Raw genomic sequence first — 14,708 nt, 5'->3', positions numbered from 1 at the left:
AATACCAGACCACCTGACCTGCCTCCTGAGAAAGCTTTATGCAGGTCAAGAAGCAACAGTTAGAACTGAACATGGAACAATGGACTGGTTCCAAATTGGGGAAGGAGTAGATGAAGGCTGTATATTGTCACCCTGCTTATTTAACTTATATGCAGAGTACATCATGCAAAATGCCACTCTGGATGAAGCACAAGCTGGAATCAAGATTGCCAGGAAAAAAAAATACCAATAACCTCAGAAATGCAGATGACACCACTCTTATGGCAGAAAGCAAAGAGGAACTAAAGAGCCTCTTGATGAAAGTGAAAAAGGAGAGTGAAAAAGCTGGCTTAAGACTCAACATTCAAAAAACGAACATCATGGCATCCGGTCCCATCACTTCATGGCAAATAGATGGGGAAACAGTGGAAACAGTGGCTGACTTTATTTTTCTGGGCTCCAAGATCACTGCAGATGGTGACTGCAGCCATGAAATTAAAAGACGCTCGCTCCTTGGAAGAAAAGCTATGATCAACATAGAAATTATATTAAAAAGCAGAGACATTACTTTGCCAAGAAAGGTCTGTCTAGTCAAAGTTATGGTTTCTCCAGTAGCCATGTATGGATGTGAGAGTTGGGCCACAAATAGAGCTGAGTGCTGAAGATTTGATGCTTTTGAACTGTGGTGTTGGAAAAGACTCTTGAGAGTTCCTTGGACTAAGGAGATCAAACCAGACCATCCTAAAGGAAATCAGTCCTGAATATTCATTGGAAGGACTGATGCTAAAGCTGAAGCTCTAGTACTTTTGGCCATCTGATGCGAAGAACTGATTCACTGGAAAAGACCCAGGTAGCTCAGTGGTAAAGAATCCACCTGCCAGTGCAGGAGGTACAGAAGACCTGGGTTCAATCTCTGGGTTGGGAAGATCCCCTGGAGGGGGAACCGGCAACCCACTCCAGTATTCTTACCTGGGAAATCCCATGGACAGAGGAGCCTGGTGGGCTGCAGTGCATGGGTTGCAAAGAACTGGACGTGACTGTGCATACATAGTTTAACTCACAAAACAGGTTACTACTTTGAGTTTGAAGATACATTCCTTACCATGAATTTCCATTGTGTTTATACAACTTCAAAATATTTGGTCAGATCATTATAAAGTAATCAGTATAAGCCTTTGAAAATTTATTCATTCATAAGAAAAAAAAGTCTATGTCCTTGTCTTCAAATGGTTGACTGCAGCGGTTTGTTGTCTTAGTGACTTTCACATGAAGTCAGTGATTTTTACACTTTCAGGGGTGACAGATCTCCATGAGAGGGAGACAGGAAACTCGGGCATTCTCTCCAAACAAATGCAAATCACGAACTCAGAATCCTAACCAAATTCTTTTCTGTGGTTCCACAGCTGACAGATAGATGGTGATGGCCAGGTGTCAGATGTGAAGGGCCTTGTGGAAAGGGAGACATCTAGAACACACAATAGTTCCTGCTCAAAGTAGGAGGGACAGGGAATTCCCTGGTGGTCCAGTGGTTAGGACTCGACACGCTAACTGATGAGGGTCCAGGTTTAATCCCTGGTCAGGGAACTAAGATCTTGCAAGCCATGTGGCATGGCCAAAAAACAAACAGCCAGCCAAAAAAAAAAAAAAAAGTCCAAAACAAGTATGAGGGACAGAGGCCCAAACAGATCTCTCCCAGGACAATTCCCCAATTCCTTGTTTCATTGGGATCAATGTGCTAAATGCAACCCAATTTTCTGTGCTCAATTTCGTCCATATATGATAAACATAAAAGTTCTCGTCTGATAGTGTTATTGTGAAAACTAAATGAGGTGATCCACAGAGTGTTTGGCATGGTGCCTGGCACATGAGAAGCTCTTAACAAACACAGGCTACTCTTCCCACGACAGGATGCGGGATGCTGAAGCCCAGAAAGAGGCATCACTTGACCAAGGTAGCACAGTGGGATGAGACGCTGAGGGGCTACGAGAAGAGAGCTTACCAGTAAGCCGAATGCTGGCGTTAACAAACCAGAGCATCTTGAAATAAGAGGTGCTAAAATCAGCTGCTATTTGTTTGGAGCTCAGCTGTTCCATCGCACCAGCTGCTCAAACTTACAGACGTGTCTCAGCACAGAATCACCCCATCCTATATTCATTCCATCAGCCTCCAATCTAATTTTGGTCCTAGAGAGGCTTTTTTTTTTTTTTTTAAGGGGGCCTAAAATTGAATATCCATTCCTATTTATAGTAAAGGGACATTTCCTAAGAAAGTGCCTTGTAAGGAATCAGATCCCTCTTTCCTAAGCAGTTTTTCCCCCTGGCCATCTTGGGTCTATTTTGATTCCTTCCCTGATTGAAACATGTCTCAGAGGCTCTGATTTCTGAAGGGGTAGAAGCTTATGACAGGTCCATAGCCATGGGGTGTGCCCAAGGCCGGCATTAATGGGACAGAGGCCAGCACAGCCCCAACTTCAGAGATGGGGAGAAAAACCATCTCAACAGCAAATGCCAGCATATTTCTAGAAGAGTATTAAAGAGCTCTCCCAAATAAAGCTTCCAAAATTATAATATCAAAAGTATGGGAAATTGCTTAAAATAGAAAGGCAAACCATCAGACATGGGGCTTTATCACAGCCATCAGCCAAACTGGACAAGAGACCTGGGTGATGGCCCCCAACTGCCATTCACTAGCTGTGGAACCTGGGGACTCGCCCTGCTCTCTTAGGCCTCAGCTATCTTATATGGAAAACAACTAGGCAGAGCTAAGATATAAGAACAAACTGTTTCAGGCTCACCTGGTGGTCCAGTCATTAAGAATCCACCTGCCAATGCAGGGGATACTGATTTGATCCCTGATCTGGGAAGATCCCACATGCTGCAGGGCAACTAAGCCCGTGAGCCTCAACTACTGAAACCACTGCAATGAGAAGCCTGCACGTTGCAATGAAGAATGGCCCCCACACACCGCAACTAGAGAAAGCCTGCATACAGCAATGAAGACCCAGTGCAGCCATAAATAAGAAAGCATAGCATTTTTATTTTTTAAAAAGCTGTCTAGCTCTTTTTCATGGTGCCTCGGAGGTGGTCGGCTGCTTCAGGATGAAGCTGAACATCTCTTTCCCGCCCACTGGCCGCCAGAAACTCATTGAAGTGGACAATGAATGAAAACATTATACCTTTCATGAGAAGTGTATAGCCACAGAAGTTGCTGCTAACGTTCCAGTGAAGAACGGAAGGTTTCTGTGGTCTGAATTAGTGGTGGGAACCACAAACAAGGTTTCCCAATGAAGCAGGGTGTCTTGACCCATGCTACTACTACTCAGTCCACCTGCTACTGAGTAAGAGGCATTCCTGTTACAGACCAAGGAGGACTGGAGAAAGAAAGTGCAAGTCTATACAGGGTTGTACTGTGGGTGCCAATCTGAATGCTCTGAATTTGATCATTAAAAAGGGGGAGAAGGATATCTTTGGACTCACTGATACTGTTATGCCTCATGGCCTGGGGCCCAAAGGAGCTAGCAGAATCCGCAGACTTTCTAATCTCTCTAAAGGAGATGAGGTCTGCCAGTATGCTGTGAGAAAGCCCCTAAACAATGAAGGTAAGGAAGCTAGAAACAAAGCACCCAAGATTCAGCGTCTTGTTATTAAACCTGTTCTGCAACACAGATGTTGGCCTATTGCTCCGAAGAAACAGTATTCTAGGAAAAACAAGGAAGAGGCTGCAGAATCTGCTAAACTTTGAGCCAGAAGAATGAAGCAGGCCAAAGAAAAATACCAAGAACAGATCCCCAAAACATGCAGGCTGTCCTCTCTGAGAGCTTCTACCTGTAAGTATGAGTCCAGTCAAAAACGCCATATTCTAAGAGTAACAAATAAGATCAGACATCAAAAAGAAACAAACCATCTGTACAGACCTTTTCAGCTTCAAAATCAAAGGGATAGAAGAATATTTATAACAACATATTTCATAACAGTAAAAAATGTAGAAACTGACCAAATGACTCCATTACTAGGTGAGATAGAGAGATATCCTAGGAACAGAATATTATACAGCAGCAAAAATTAATGAACTATAGCTACATGCATCGATAGCAAGAAATTTTGAAAATACAATGCAAAACAAAATTGTTTTTCAGTAAGATTACATTTATGTCAAGTTCAAAAGCAAGAAAAATGAAATCAAATACAAATTGCTCAAGGAGACCTATGAAAAGACACCAAAGAAATGATTGACAAGAAATTCAAGCTAGAAGTTACCTGGGGAGTAGGCAGGGGGATGCTATCAAGATCTTAGGAAATTTCGAGTGATTTATAGCGTTCTCTTTCGTGGCCTGGGGAGTGGGTACCTGGGGTTTCATTTTATTTTTATTTGCTTATTGTTCATTAATTGTCCACATATGAGGTCATAAACTTTTTTGCACATATTCTGCATTTCATGATAAAGAAACAGGTCTAAGGGGGCCCAACATTTTAATTTAAATGGACTACTACATTCCAACCAAATACATGATACACCATTAGACCCTGCAACAGCCTGGAGACACAGCTATTATTGTGCTCAATTAGCAAAAGAGGAAACTGGGGTTCTGAGCAGTACAGTAAAGAGGAGCAGGCACGAGTCAGGTGGGTCTCTTTCTCTGCAAAGACCATGCACTTCCCTCTATACCAGACTTTGGATACCAGTTCAGTTCAGTTCAGTCACTCAGTCCTGTCCGACTCTCTGTGATCCCATGGACTGCAGCACGCCAGGCCTCCCTGTCCATCACCAACTCCCAGAGTTTACTCAAACTCATGTCCATTGAGTCGGTGATGTCATCCAACCATCTCATCCTCTGTCGTTCCCTTTTCCTCCCACCTTCAATCTTTCCCAGCATCTGGGTCTTTTCAAATGAGTCAGTTCTTTGCATCAGGTGGCCAAAGCATTAGAGTTTCAGCTTCAGCATCAGTCCTTCCAATGAATATTCAGGACTGATTTCCTTCAGGAAGGACTGGTTGGATCTCCTTGCAGTCCAAGGGACTCTCAAGAGTCTTCTCCAACACCACAGTTCAAAAGCATCAATTCTTTGGCGCTCAGCTTTCTTTATAGGATATCAGGCCAAGTCTAATTCTGTGCCCAATACTCCCAAGAAGGCAAGAGCCTCAGAAAGATGTGTCTTGCTCAAGGATGCCCAGGAATATATAATTAAAAGAGCAGGAGTCACAATCTAACCCTAAAGTAACAGGCTCTTTCCAGTATGCGTGGCTAAATTCTGCAAATTGGAAGCAAGGAGAAACTGGTGTTCACATGCTAGTTCCCAAAGAGAGGAAACAGGCTAAGCCTCTGCAGTTTATCCTCTTCCAATCTGGCTTGCGTGAGGTCCCGGACTTATCTCTGATTTGGAAAGGTGTGCAGAAAGATAGGATGACGCTAATATGACGGGGTGAAAATAATTTTCATATCCAAATGTGTCCTGCTCTTTGCAGGACCAAGGTGACTATGTGCAAATATGTTCATGCTTTCCTTCTCCCAGCCCCAAAATAGCAAAATGGCATTACTCAGTGTGCTGGATCCATGGATTTTCTCATTTAAATAGTGCTATTGTCTCTCTTGTTTATGAGTTTGTTTCTCATCTCAGGAAACTTCAACCCACACATCAGCTACAAATGTGCTCCCTTCCATTTTTTCCCCATTACTCTTAATTAGGTAGTAAAATACAATCCACCTACATGAACAAGATGGGTAAAAGAAAGTAATAGCTAAATGCATTTTTCATTTCACACATAACAATTTGTAAGCAGAGAGTCCGATTGTTCCCTGAAGTGAACCATACAATGCTTCCACCAGTCATGGAGGGTCTGGCTGTTTATATCCATCATGGAACATCAGAGCTGAAAGGGATGCCAGGAACCCACCCTACTATCTAGCATGGTGTCTGGCACACAGTAGTGGCTTATGAAATGTTTGAATGGTAAATAATGCCAGTTCATAATTATAGTAGCTAATACATATAGAAAGAGCTTATCATACATAAGATACTATTGTAAGCATTATATCTACATAAATTATTTTATCTTGATAGCTATATCATTAGGTTAGTCTTGTCATTATCCTCACTCCAAAAACTAAGATTCCAAATGATAGAACTTATCCACCATCACACAGCTGGGAAGCAAAAAATCAAGGATCCAGGCTGTTGACTCCAGCACCTGTGTTTTTAACCCACATCACTATTCTGAGCATCTCTTAGAAGAGATGGGAAGAATGAAATCCAGAAATGTAAAATGACTGTACAAAGCTCACATAAAATTGTACCCTGGAAAAAAGCAAGAGCCCTGGAGTGTGAAAGACAGTTTCCAAGCAGTGCTAGATGTCTTACATGTTTGGGGACCTGAGCTACAAATGTGTTCAGAGACGTACCGGGAGTGGGCATCAGTTTTTCAAAGATTGTAGGACTGGTGTCAGTTTATATTTGCATGTTTCCATCTCCACCTCTGTAAAATGAAGGCGGTCACATCTATCTCAGCACACTGCAGTGAGAATCAAGTCAGCAAAACAATAAAGGCTCCCCAAAATGCAGCTACCCAAAGAAACCTTGTAAGTTCAAGTCTTAAGTATCATGCCATAAATGTGTCTTCCCATTGCATAAGGGCAAACGTACCCAAGAGATATTTTTCCTCTCACCTCCGAAAACTAGCCGAAGGCTGATATCAGAAACACACTAAGAAAAAGTCACACTTTATGGTAGGGGACAGCTGAATAGGGATGGAACGGGAATAGCTTGGGACTCTAGAAAAGTGAATATTACATTTGCTTCATCATAGTAGCAGAAAAATTTCCCCAAAGAATTAAGAGGACAGACAATATTACTTTATGGTTAAAGTTAGGATGATGGAGAGAGACAGACCCTGCGTTGCACACTGTCTCCTCTGCTTGCTAGCAGCAAGTCAGGCAAACTCTCCAGGCCTCGATGTCCTCATTCCTGCTATGAATGCTATGATGATGTATCACAGTGGCTGGCAGAGAGCAAGAGCTTAATCAATGGAAGTAAGAACTCAAACCGTGGGATGAGAGAAGGGTAGGAAAGAGATCCAGCCCTTCCCCTGGGGTTGGTACCCAGGCAGAAGACATAAAAATGGCCACAAACAAATGAAAAGCTGCTCAACGTGACTAAGCATTAGAGAAATGTGAATTAAAACTACAGTGAGGTATCGGCTCACTACGGTCAGAATGGCCATTATCAAAAAATCTACAAAAATAAATGCTGGAGAGGGTGTGGAGAAAAGGGAACCCTCTTACACTGTTGGTGGAAATGTAAATTGATGCAGCCACTAGAGAGAACAGTAAAAAAAGAAAACAACTAAACTAAAAATAGAACTACCATATGACCCAGCAATCCCACTCCTAGACATATACCCAGAGAAAACCACAATTCAGAAAGATACAGGGACCCCAAAGTTCACTGCAGTGCTCTTTATAATAGCCAGGACATGGAAGCAAGCTAAAAGCCCATTAAAAGAGAAATGCATAAAGAAGATGAAATATATACACACAGTAGAATAATATTCAGCCATGAAAAGAAACAAAAGCTCCATTTGTAGAGATGTGAACAGACTTAGAGACTGTCAGACACAGTGTCACAAAAACAAATATCAGATAATATAGCTTATATGTGGAATCTAGAAAAATGATACAGACGAAATTACTTGCAAAGCAGAAAAGAGACACAGAGGTAGAGAACAAATATATGGATACAGTGGGAAGAAGGAGGTTGGCGGGATGAATTGCGAGGTTGGAATTGGCATATATACACTACTAATACTATGTATAAACTAGATCAATTAATGAGAACCTACTGTATAGCACAAGGAACTTTACTCAATGCTCTGTGGTGACCTAAATGGGAAGAAAATCCAAAGAAGAGGGGATATATGTATATGCATAGCTGATTCACTTTGTTGTACAATAGAAACTAATATTGTGAAGTAACTATACTCCAATAAAAATTAATTTAAAATAAAATAAAATTCAAGAAGTATCAAGATAATATAAAGTCCACCTTAAGAAGAAGGAATCAAAAAGTCAGAAAAAAATATTTTCCCTTTCCAGGACCAAGAACTTGATATTCCGAATAAATATTTTCCTTTTCCATATTTTACTCATCCATCATGAATAGAAAATTTGTGGATAAGAAATGAGTGATGCACACGTATGTCCCCAAGCAAGGGCCTACCAAGTGGACACAGAGGGAATGTTATTATACAAAACAACGAACATTCGAATGGCGTACATTTTCCTGTAACGGTATCAGCCCACTGAATCCTCAGAAGAGTCTTATAGTCGGAGCCAGAACAGGTTCTAAGCTTGGCTCTAGGTTTAGGCTTGAGATGAAATCATGGACAGCTCTGAACCTACTGGGAAACTTCCCTCTCTGGAACATGGGGGTACTTTGTGTGGTCAGGATGAACATCCATGTACAAGGCCGGGGACCTAGCACTTCAAACAAGTCCACATGTGAGTATGATGAAAATAAGGGTTATTATTAATGGCATCCTCATTATGGCGAATGAGGATGACACCAATGCAGGACTGAACCAGGATCATTCAACTAAGAAGTTAGGAAACCAGGTCTTGAATCAAGGTCTGTGTTCTTGCATGGCACTATGCTAATTAACTCTCTTTTCAGGATTTCTTTCTGGCTCAGTGCTGCACTCAGCCCCTGTGATAAACACCACTCCTCCTGCAGTGACCCTCACATTCCCTGGCTGTCGGTGTCATCTCCAGCAAGAACTTTCATTGCCAGCTTCCACTAACAGCCCCCAAACACAGTCTTCTTATCTTGAATATTATGTCCAGCGGGCATTGTCTTGATTGTTTCTCAGTCTCTCCACCAAAATGTGAGCTCCTAAAGGCAGAGCCCATGTCCTAAAAACCTCTGTGTCTTGTTGTCCAGCATAAACAGCTGCCCAGGAAATATTAGCTAACAAATGACTGCAATCAGGAGAGTGCAAAATAATAAGAAAGTTGCATGCTTTACCAAAGGAAAACTCAACAGAAAGGACTCCTGGATTCAACTTGCAGCTTTGCTAGTAACTAGCTTTTAAAATAAATAATAGCAAATGCCCCCTTCTCTGGACCTCTAGTTTACTCACAAAGTAAAAGAAAATATTTACACTTGACTATTTTTAAATTAGCATTTTCTAATTCCAAATACATCTATGTCTTAACAATCTAGGAAAATCATTGTTTATCTGTGCATGTGAATCTCAGATTAATTTTACTGGGGTGGGGTGCGGAGAAAGACTGAGACATATTTAAAAGACAAGGTCCCCCCCCCAAAAAAAAAATCTGTGACCTTGGACAAGTGATATCATCTCCAATAATTTCCTCATCTGTAACTCACGAAAGCTGAACCAGGTCATTTCAACCAACTTTTCTGATTTTAACCGAAATGCCTTTTGATTCTACTTTCCTCCTCAAGCTTTGAGCCCCGACCTAGAAATCCACTGGACCTTGTATTTTTTATGGTCCATTTAAAAATCACACCACTGTACTGGTCAAGCCCACAGGACAAATTTAAATCTAAAGTTTAAAAAGTGATCTCAAATACCTTCCAATAATAGTAAACTTTTGTGCTGTTTCAGCATCAATCTTGGGAATGGTTGTGATGCTCTGACTTGTTTATAACTTTAAATGCAGTCCTTGGAAATACAGTCATCATTGTGAGATTGGCCACAACGCTAGCAGGGCAGCCAGGGCAGTTCTGGGAATCGGAAGCAGCTATATGCACAGCTGTGATGATCTGGGAGTGTACAATGAAATATTTCATCCCCCACTGAACCACAACATTCTCCATCTTGCCAGTGTGGATTCAAAAAGATTCAACAGGCCTCCCTGGACCTGGGCCCCCAAGGCACTGAGTGTAATGTTCAAAGGAGGCAAAGTAACTGGCCTCTTAAGTGTTCATTTGTGGAACATCCCACATCCAACCTCAGGCTACTGTAATTGCCACAAAAATGCATCTATGGTGGCATGTGTCATCATGGATATTCTGTTAATTCATCTTTTCAATGTATTTTTTACATGCCAGGTAGCCAATCAACCAATAGCTACTGAGTATCTGCTATGTGCTGGTCATTAGATGCTGGAAGAAAAAAGAAAAAATTCTCAGCCAAGATTTTACGGAAGGACAGATACATACATATACATAAATATATAAAAGAATATGCTTATGGAAGCTAAATACCTATTTAGAGACAGGTAATCACGGTAATCCAAGTCTATGCCCCGACCAGTAACGCCGAAGAAGCTGAAGTTGAACGATTCTATGAAGACCTACAAGACCTTCTAGAACTAACACCCAAAAAAGATGTCCTTTTCATTATAGGGGACTGGAATGCAAAAGTAGGAAGTCAAGAAACACCTGGCGTAACAGGCAGGTTTGGCCTTGGAGTACAGAATGAAGCAGGGCAAAGGCTAATACAGTTTTGCCACGAGAACGCACTGGTAATAGCAAACACCCTGTTCCAACAACACAAGAGAAGACTCTACACGTGGACATCACCAGATGGTCAACACCGAAATCAGATTGATTATATTCTTTGCAGCCAAAGATGGAGAAGCTCTATACAGTCAGCAAAAACAAGACTGGGAGCAGACTGTGGCTCAGATCATGAACTGCTTATTGACAAATTCAGACTTAAATTGAAGAAAGTAGGGAAAACCACTAGACCATTCAGGTATGACCTAGATCAAATCCCTTATGAGTATACCGTGGAAGTGACAAATAGATTTAAGGGACTAGACCTGATAGACAGAATGCCTGATGAACTATGGACAGAGGTTCGTGACATTGTACAGGAGACAGGGATCAAGAAAATCCCCATGGAAAAGAAATGCAAAAAAGCAAAATGGCTGTCTGAGGAGGCCTTACAGATAGCTGGGAAGAGAAGAGAAGCGAAAAGCAAAGGAGAAAAGGAAAGATATTCTCATCTGAATGCAGAGTTCCAAAGAATAGCAAGGAGAGATAAGAAAGCCTTCCTCAGCGATCAGTGCAAACAAATGGAGGAAAACAACAGATTGGGAAAGACTAGAGACCTCTTCAAGAAAATTAGAGATACCAAAGGAACATTTCATGCAAAGATAGGCTCGATAAAGGACAGAAATGGTATGGACCTAACAGAAGCAGAAGATATTAAGAAGAGGTGGCAAGAATACACAGAAAAACTGTACAAAAAAGATCTTCACGACACAGATAATCACGATGGTGTGATCACTCACCTAGAGCCAGACATCCTGGAATGTGAAGTCAAGTGGGCCTTAGAAAGCATCACTACGAACAAAGCTAGTGGAGGTGATGGAATTCCAGTTGAGCTATTTCAAATCCTCAAAGGTGATGCTGTGAAAGTGCTGCACTCGATATGCCAGCAAATTTGGAAAACTCAGCAGTGGCCACAGGACTGGAAGAGGTCAGTCTTCGTTCCAATCCCAAAGAAAGGCAATGCCAAAGAATGCTCAAACTACCGCACAATTGCACTCATCTCACATGCTAGTAAAGTAATGCTCAAAATTCTCCAAGCCAGGCTTCAGCAATACGTGAACCGTGAACTTCTAGATGTTCAAGCTGGTTTTAGAAAAGGCAGAGGAACCAGAGATCAAATTGCCAATATCCGCTGGATCATCGAAAAAGCAAGAGAATTCCAGAAGAACATCTATTTCTGCTTTATTGACTATGCCAAAGCCTTTGACTGTGTGGATCACAATAAACTGTGGACAATTCTGAAAGATATGGGAATACCAGACCATCTGACCTGTCTCTTGAGAAACCTGTATGCAGGTCAGGAAGCAACAGTTAGAACTGGACATGGAACAACAGACTGGTTCCAAATAGGAAAAGGAGTACGTCAAGGCTGTATATTGTCACCCTGCTTATTTAACTTATATGCAGAGTACATCATGAGAAACGCTGGGCGGGAAGAAACACAAGCTGGAATCAAGATTGCTGGGAGAAATATCAATAACCTCAGATATGCGGATGACATCACCCTTATGGCAGAAAGTGAAGAAGAACTAAAGAGCCTCTTGATGAAGGTGAAGGAGGAGAGTGAAAAAGTTGGCTTAAAGCTCAACGTTCTGAAAACTAAGATCATGGCATCTGGTCCCATCACTTCATGGGAAATAGATGGGGAAACAGTGGAAACAGTGTCAGACTTTACTTTTTTGGGCTCCAGAATCACTGCTGATGGTGACTGCAGCCATGAAATTAAAAGACGCTTACTCCTTGGAAGGAAGGTTATGGCCAACCTAGATAGCATGTTTAAAAGCAGAGACATTACTTTGCCAACAAAAGTCCGTCTAGTCAAGGCTATGGTTTTTCCAGTGGTCATGTATGGATGTGAGAGTTGGACGGTGAAGAAAGCTGAGCGCCGAAGAATTGATGCTTTTGAACTGTGGTGTTGGAGAAGACTCTTGAGAGTTTCTTGGACTGCAAGGAGATCCAATCAATCCATCCTAAAAGAGATCAATCCTGGGTGTTCATTGGAAGGTCTGATGTTGAAGCTGAAGCTCCAATACTTTGGCCACCTCATGCGAAGGGTTGACTCATTGGAAAAGACCCTAATGCTGGGCAGGAATGGGGGCGGGAGGAGAAGGGGACGACAGAGGATGAGATGGTTGGATGGCATCACCGACTTGATGAACATGGGTTTGGGTAGACTCCGGGAGTTGGTGATGGACAGAGAGGCCTGGCGTGCTGCAATTCATGGGGTCACAGAGAGTCGGACACGACTGAGCGACTGAACTGAACTGAGTTGGTGTATCTTATTCATCCAGCAAGTATTTCCTAGGGGCCCATTACCTGACTCGAAGTCCCAGGCCATAGGGATACAGAAAACGCATAGCCAGTCCTGTCCTCAGGCCTCACGTGATCGAGAAGAAGTTAACATATGAACAAGGGTTTGTATCCCTGGGGTTTGAGTTTGCCTCTCCTTTTAAACTCTCAGATGTCACTTTGCTCTGTGTTTAGAATATCGAAGTGCTTTGAGTGGACACCACTTCAAGGCAATGATTCTCAACCAAGGGCTCTTTACCCCCCAGGGGACAATATCTGAAGACATTTTTGGTTGTCAGAACTGGTGGGAGGAGATGCTACTGACATCTACTGGGTACAGGCCAAGAATACTGCAAACCATCCTATACTGTACATCATCTGGCACAAAATGTCAGCGGTACTAAGACTGAAGGGCTTCCCAGGTGGTGCAGCGGTAAAGAATCCGCCTGCCAATGCAGGAGACTCAAGAGATGCAGATTTGATCCCTGAGTTGGGAAGATCCCCTGGAGGAGGAACTGGCAACCCAGTCCAGTATTCTTGCTTGGAAATTCCATGGATAGAGGAGCCTGGCAGGCTACAGTCCATGGGATCACAAAGGGTTAGACACAACTGAATAACTGAGCACAATACTGATATTGAGCAATCCTGATCAAAGTATGTTTGGCCACTCTAAAAATGTTAGGGTTAAACTTTAAAACTCAGAGACATTTATAGAATTGGAAAATTGAGGAAAGATGCCTGTGGTTAAATTAAAAAAAAAAAAAATCTAAAGAATCAAAGAAAATCTATTCAGTTGGATTTGCATGGAAATAATAAACATGTGCAGGCTGCATTAACGTTTGCCTTACCCGAGAGGCAATTCAGGGACATTTACAAATTATGACAATTTCTCTTATACATGCCATAAAATGGTGTGTTTAATACCTCCTGATTTACCAGGGGGAGAACAGTACTCCAGTCTGCCTTTGGTTTTCCACCTTGTGGGACTCACTGTTTAAGGCCTTACATCTGTTAGTTATGAGAACTTATCTCCAGAAAGACACATGGGCCCTGAGGCCTCCTTCAAGATTTGAAGAAGGCTGTAATTCAACCATCAGACAATCAATATTCCAATTTGGAATTTAGCGCTTTGGAGCCACCAGAATGTTCAGAAACACACATAAAGGATCTGCTTGTGATTGAGGCCCAAATCATATTTATAATAAAATCACCTAATAAAAATAGTAATGACCTCCGGCTGACTTAACACAGCATGCTTTGGCACACAAGCTCCCTGAAAGGATTTTCACAGCCCTTGCCTTCAAGATAATACATCTAAGCTCCTATTTTTGGAGTTTTTTTTTTTTTTTTTTCAAGACTGAAGAGCCCAGACAGAAGGAAAAAAAAAAAAAAGAAACTATCACTTTGCTTTCATACTGCCAACATGCACAGTATGTATGGGCGATTATCTTGTAATAATATGATATTGTCCTCAAGAACTCTCTCCGCTCATACATGTGACCTTTAAGACGAACGTATAATACACTTCTTGGTTCATCCCCTTTACAAGCAAAATTCAATCTCTCTCCCCTTCCATGGCTACCTTACAAATAAATCAAGATGCCCACTGACTGACACATTTAGCTGCTGGTCTGTTTGCTCCATCCCTCTGCCTCCTCTGACCAGCTTCCATGACCCCTTAATGATGCTCAGAGGCTATAAAATTTTAACAACACATAGCTGGGCTGATAATCCAAGTGAGCAGTTAAGAGCATATAAAGTTTCCTGGGAGAGAGAAGGGAGAGAGAGCAGGGAGAAAGAAGACAGAGAGAGTGTGTGTGTGTGTTTAACAGAAACAGTCCTGGTACAACCCTCCAGGACTAGCTGCAAACATCTGTATTTAATGGAAAATAAAAGCGTGCGTGCTTAGTCACTTCAGTCATGT

At 42.0% G+C, this 14,708-nt stretch overlaps 1 protein-coding gene and 1 pseudogene across 15 annotated transcripts in view; one reads left to right on the top strand and one right to left on the bottom strand.

Annotated features, from left to right (window-relative positions):
• DAB1 (DAB adaptor protein 1) overlaps positions 1–14,708 on the bottom strand; it is a 452,572-nt gene that overhangs the window by 382,756 nt on the left and 55,108 nt on the right. The window lies entirely within an intron of this gene.
• On the top strand, positions 3,078–5,688 carry LOC145505285 (small ribosomal subunit protein eS6 pseudogene; annotated as a pseudogene).

Source organism: Giraffa tippelskirchi, chromosome 5 (assembly GCF_054371585.1).
Source record: "Giraffa tippelskirchi isolate mGirTip1 chromosome 5, T2T-mGirTip1v1.2.pri, whole genome shotgun sequence".
NCBI classification, from domain to species: Eukaryota; Metazoa; Chordata; class Mammalia; order Artiodactyla; family Giraffidae; genus Giraffa; species Giraffa tippelskirchi.
The sequence above is the reverse complement of the archived record's forward strand: the minus strand, read 5'-3'. Positions and strand labels throughout refer to the sequence as shown.